Raw genomic sequence first — 6,259 nt, forward strand, 5'->3', positions numbered from 1 at the left:
TGCTACACAGACGTTTATTTGCATAAATGATCACGTAATTATTATTATTATTACATTATTATCTTTGATTAATTGTTCTGTTATTGTTACATTGTTGTTATTATTGTCAATTATTACAATAATAGAGTAATAGGATAACAAATTTTTGTCAAGGCAGACACGTAAGATAAAGAGTACCTCTCATGGGGAAACCACCTCGTCCTGTCGGAATTCGTCACCCCACCCCTTGGTCCAGGCACATCTCTGAGGTTGGGGGGGAGGCCTGAGCTTGGGAGGAGGAGGAGGAAGAGGAGGAGGAGGAGGGGCAGGGGGAGGGGAGAGAAGGGGGAGGGGAAGGAGGAGGAGGGAGTGGGGAGGAAGGCAGGCTGCACAAGCATCCTTGATTCCAGTTTCTCCGATTTGCATTACGGAAAGTAGTAGCTTGTGCTAATTGGGCCCTTGCAGCTCTGGGGACCTCAAAACCACCCCACCCACATCCCCTCAACAATATGAAATTGTGTTGTTATTACATATTTGGCAAGACAGGTCAGTGGAAGAATGCATTTCAGAAGTCCAGAACACGGAGAGCAGAAGCCAACTTTAAGAAAGGTGGGAACCTGGTGGGTGGGTCCGGCTGGGAGCTGGCACCTGCTGTGTGATCAGACTCTGGTCCCGTTTGTACCAGCTGCATGATGCTGGGGGGCTTACTTATGTATGCTGAGCTCCACATCCCTTGTTTGTCAAATACAGACGATAATAGTATGTGTTTCACTGCCTTTTATGAAGGTAAAGGAAATCGTGCCCAGAAAGTGGCTTAGCACAGAGCCTGGCACAAAGTCAGGGCTCATTCAACGCTAGCTATTGTCATTATGAAGACTCGTGGAGAGAATTGGAGATATTTAATCTACAAATAGAAGGAGGCACTAGAGCTGCCATCAAATCACTGAAGAAATGGCTGGTAGGAGAATTAGACTTTATCTAACTCTTGTGATTTGGGTTCAATACAAAGAACTTTCCTTGACATCAACTCAAGGGCTCCAGCTGCATTGAATTTGGGGTACACTTTCAAGCTCAAAACTTTGGGGTGGAACGTACAGAAACCTTGAGGACTGATTTTAAAGCACTTTTCATTATTCTGAGAATATGGATTTGGCTTTTTAACAATAGTAAAATTAACTGATGTTTAAATTACATATTCAGTTAAAATTAAGGGATGGATTGGGAGTTTGGGGTTAGCAGATGCAAACTGTTACACATAGAATGGATAAACAACAAGGTCCTACGGTAGAGCACAGGGAACTCAATTCAATATCCTGTGATAAACCATAAAGGAAAAGCATATGAAAAAGAACATATATATGTATAACTGAATCTCTTTGCGGTATAGGAGAAATCAACACAACATTGTCAATCAATTATACTTCAATAAATTTTTTTTTAATTCCAAAAAATAAAAAAGAATTTTTAAATAAATGATTTTTTTTTTTATGATAGCAAAATCTCCCCCTAGACATTCTTGCCAATGTCTCTGCAAAGTGGAACTGTGTCTGCCCTGGCTGGATGTCTCTCTAGACCCAGGAAACCACGGTCTCACGTTCTAGGAACTGTGATCTTTCTCAGCGCCTGACGGATGATCGTGCTGGGTGCTTCCTTCTCATCCACAGCAAGTGTAGCTGTCCTCCACATGCGTGACCCATTTCAACCAGGAGTCTGTCTGAAAGACAGTGCCTTATCGTGTCCACTCTTGTGGCTAGCATTCATTTCACTATTCATAGGACAAAAGACAGTCTCCCCGGTGTCTCTTGGAGGTGTGAGGTCCACCTGTGGCCACCTGGGCAGACCCCTCAGGAGCCCCATCAGGCCCCCGCAGGAACACACTGGACTATTTCAGGGGAATACTCCGCACCTGTTGCCTGGTGCAGATTCTGCAGCGGGCATCCCTGTGTTGGCTGGAGGAGTGAACAAGGGGACTTGATGGGCTTTCTAACCCTCCGAGGTGGGTGCCTGAGAACAAAAAAGGGGTTTCAGCTCAACCCTTGGACCACCCAGAGGTCCTCTGAAGCCTCCTTCATTAGGAATGATTAATGGTCTCGCTCTACAAGTCTTTGCACTATAGGCCCTGGCATTAAGGTTAATTGGTCCAGTAATAACTTAATCACGAAATGCACATTACAAAGAATTATAACCGGTGTCTTCCACTTAACGATTCCTTCCCCGCGCCTTCCCACATATTCCGTAAATGCCTTTTAATGTGAAAGCTGCAGAGAGCTTACGTTGAGAGCATCACAGGCCTGGAGGTGACCATATTTTGCTGCTTCAAGAGATACAAAGGAAAAAGGAGAATCAAACCTAAATAAAGATGGAATAAAAATGCACAGACAGTTGTGGAATATGCCATCGATTCTTTTAATAACAGCTAAATATAGATTCCATACCTGAATTCTTTCATTCCATTTTATTTTTGATTCTATAATGAGAGCTTGGATGGCGACGAGTTTTTGTTGCCACATGTATTGTGAAAAATAGCAAATTAGGTGGCAGGCATGATGAAAAAAAATAAAAGCGGTGAGATGGAGTTGGCTTTTGTCTGGCTTAAGACTCTCCAGGCCGAGCCTTAGGGAAGGATGAAGGTGGATGCCGTCCTCATGGTTGGAGTTGGGTCGTGTGGTGTGCAGGCAAAGGAGAGGAAGCGTTCTACCTACTGGCCACGGCATGGGGTCGGGACTGAAATATTATCCCACGTGGAACCTTGACTTGCTTCCAGAGACTTAATTTCAGCACTTTGGTTGCTTTATTTTTAACATGCCCTGTCTCCCTGAGTCCTGGGATTAATAACTACTGAAATGGCTGTACAAGAACCTGCCAAGCAAATTGCGGAGAAGTGCTGATGATTATTGCGCAAGGAAGGCTGGGGGCTAACTGGATCGTTGCAGCTTGACGGACTGTCCAGTGGCCCATGAAAGCCAGGGGCCATCGTTACCCCAATTCTAATACATGGCTAGGAACAGGAGCCCAAGACCTGTTAGCTGCACAAAGGGACCCGCCCTCGGGGCCGGATGGGCTGTGGGGCAGCTGTTGACCCCGTCTGGAGATGGCAATGCTGGCAGGGGCCCCGCTGGGCTCCTTACCACAGAGACTCCATTCTGCACCAGGGCAGGAGGACACCTGGGCGGCCAGCAGGGAGTCAGGCTGGTGTTAGATCAGAGTAAAGAATGTGGCAGGCTAGGCTCATATTTTCTTTCTTAACGTAACAGATGAAGAAATGTTTCTTTAAAAAGACCTGGCAAGCCTTCAAAAGGGGAGAGAGAAGTGGTGCCAGAGGCAGGTGGGAGGAACTTGTAACAGCCAGCATGGTCTGAGTTATATTGTGATGACAAACATCCCCCAATTTCAGTTGGTTTAATACAATAACAACTTGTTTCTCCCTCACCACTGGGGATCTGTGTGGCTTTCCAGAAAAGCTGTCCTCCATGTGACTCCAAAATTGTCATAGGAAAGGAAGAGAGCACCAGAGGAACCCCCATCCGTTTTTAACTGCCTCTGCGTCTGCTTACGCTCATTCCTCATTGGCCAAGGAACGTCGAGTGGCCACGCCTAACCTCAAAGGGGCCAGGAAATGTAATATTCTCTGGAATGTGTTCAGGAAGAGGAGGAGAACCAGAAATGGGATAGACCAGCCTCAGTAGTGCTTATGGTGAGGCTGTATCTTATATAGAAATACAGGAGCAAACTTCCTAGGGACTGAGCCTTCACGTATGGCGCCCACCATCCCATGGATTATTCTAATACAGATCATTTCCTCTCCCTGGGAGCATGCAATCTACTCCCCTCCTACATCAATAAGAAAGAGAATATTAAAATCACAGGCGTGCACACACTCCTAAAACAGTGGCTTTGGAGTTTAGAGTGTTGAGCTTGTGATGGAGTCAAACAGACCTGCGCTTGTTACCTACCTACCAGTTGTGTGACTTTGGACAAATAAGTTCATCTTCTAGATCTCAGTTTTCTCATCTTTCAGATGGGGATAATAGTGATAACTCTCTTATCTAGTTGTGGTGAGAATTAAATAAGATAGTTCAAGTAAAATGCTCATAATAAGTGCTCAAAAGGTGAGTTATTCTTAGCTATTAATGTTGGTGTTATTATTAGCACAAATTATATTCTACTCACTTTCTTTTTTTCACTCGAATTATTTTGAGTTTATTTATTTGGAAGTAAACAGTTAAAAAGGGGCGGGGGGGAAGCCTGAGTTTGACATGAGTATTACAAAGCGGAAAATTGACAAAAGATGGCAGTATACATTCATCTCTACACTCACATGCTGAAAAAAAGTTGATAACTTCACCAACATGCTCACAATTCATGTCTGAAAAACAATATGGAACAAGATTTGAAGAACTACTCTATCAACAACAAAATATCACTGTTAGTCACTTACCCAGCAGAACCCCAACTTCCTTTTCTCTCTCTTTCCATATGTATACTGGAGGGTCTTTTAGTTCCATGAATAGCTACTCTGTTCTCCCACCCTCCCTACCCTCCCTCTGTGGGTGGAGCACACTTCCCTGCCCTGTTGATTTGACTTGCTTTGTTCTGTGGGTGGATGGGACCCACCATCCTGGACTGGCCGTGGAAGCACGGCATAGGTGCTCTCCAGCCCTCACATATTCCTAATGTCCGCCGTGAGAAGAACAGACCCCAGATGTGCTGCTCCTTCAGCCCCAATCCCAGAATGAAGGATGTGTGGAAGGAGCTGACCTGAAGCTCATCCGACCCACAGCCTGGACCTCAGCCCAGCAGAGCCCGGGGGTCTGGCAGAGCCAAGGCCACCCCCCCTCCAACAGTCCTGTGAATAAGAAACACACCCTTGGGAGCAGAAAACCACTAAGATTTCAGGGTTGTTTGTTACTGCAGCAAAAACTGACTGATACACTTAGAATGTGAAAAGACCTTGAGCCCTTGGCCGGATCAGAGACTGACATTAAGATTAGCATTAAATAAGATGTATTTGCTAATACAGAAAGACATCTCCCATATGCTATAGTTTGAAAAATGGCATGTGAAAATATGTTTGCTATTATATAATTTTTCATAACTTCACATGCATGCATAATACATAAATGCATAAAAATTCACCTGCAAAAATAAATACTAAAAGATTAACAATATTTGCCTCTTAATATTGGGAATTATGGATGATGCTTCACAAATCATGTTCTTCATTCTTTTTTTTTTTTAAGATTTTTTTGATATGGACCATTTTTAAAGTCTTTACTGAATTTGTTACAATATTGCTTCTGTTTTATGTTTTGTTGTTTTTAGCCACGAGGCATATGTGGGATCTTAGCTCCCCAGTCAGGGATCGAACCCACCCCCCCTGCATTGGAAGGCAGTCTTAACCACTGGACCGCCAGGGAAGTCCTGCATTCTTTTTAGATTATAAAACTATTGCACAGATGGTAAAAAAAAAAAAAAAAAATCCAAACATTATGAAAGGGATATCAAATTAATAAAATCAGTTTTTCTCCTATTCTGAGCCCCCCCCTCACTTATCAGAGATCATAATTTCTTGGTGTCATTCTAGAAATTATCCCTGGTAGCCATATTTTCAAATGATTCCAGTTCACCAACTAGCCAAAAAACTAAAGTTTCACCAGTCTCTGAGCGAAAAGACCTAATAGTCTAAAATAATACTATACCCGGGACAAATTCTTAATGTCCTACACAGAACTAATCTGTTTCTCATTAAAATTATGGATCAAATGTCAATCCTCACATTTCTAGAAATAAGAAACGTCTTTGTACTCTTACTTGTTTACCTAGTTGAAAGGTTTATATTTATCTTTGAAAAATAAATCTCATTTAATGCAGGAATGCAGGATTATCTATTATGTCATTAGATCAATTTTGAAATCGTTCTTAAAGGATTTTAAGAAAGGAAAAAATTTCCTAAGGATCTGGTCAGTTCTCCAGCACTTCCAGGCTTACCCTGTAGCTTAAAAATTCTTCCACTTAGTGGAATTTACTGTTAAGAGATGAAGCCACGTGAATGGAAAGAAAATAAATTGACATATTAGGTTCTCTGGAAGTTTACTGTGTGTTTGTTTCTATGATCCAAATATGCTATTCATGGAAGCAACCAAGGGAAAAAAGTCAAATAGAATTTGACACAATCTACACATGAAAGAGCCATGTGAAAATTGACATGTGAGAGGCAGGTTCCCAAGATGATAGGAGTGCTTTGTTTAATTAATTAAGTAATTTTATTTTTGGCTGCGTT

Source organism: Balaenoptera ricei, chromosome 8, assembly GCF_028023285.1.
Source record: "Balaenoptera ricei isolate mBalRic1 chromosome 8, mBalRic1.hap2, whole genome shotgun sequence".
Classification (NCBI taxonomy): Eukaryota; Metazoa; Chordata; class Mammalia; order Artiodactyla; family Balaenopteridae; genus Balaenoptera; species Balaenoptera ricei.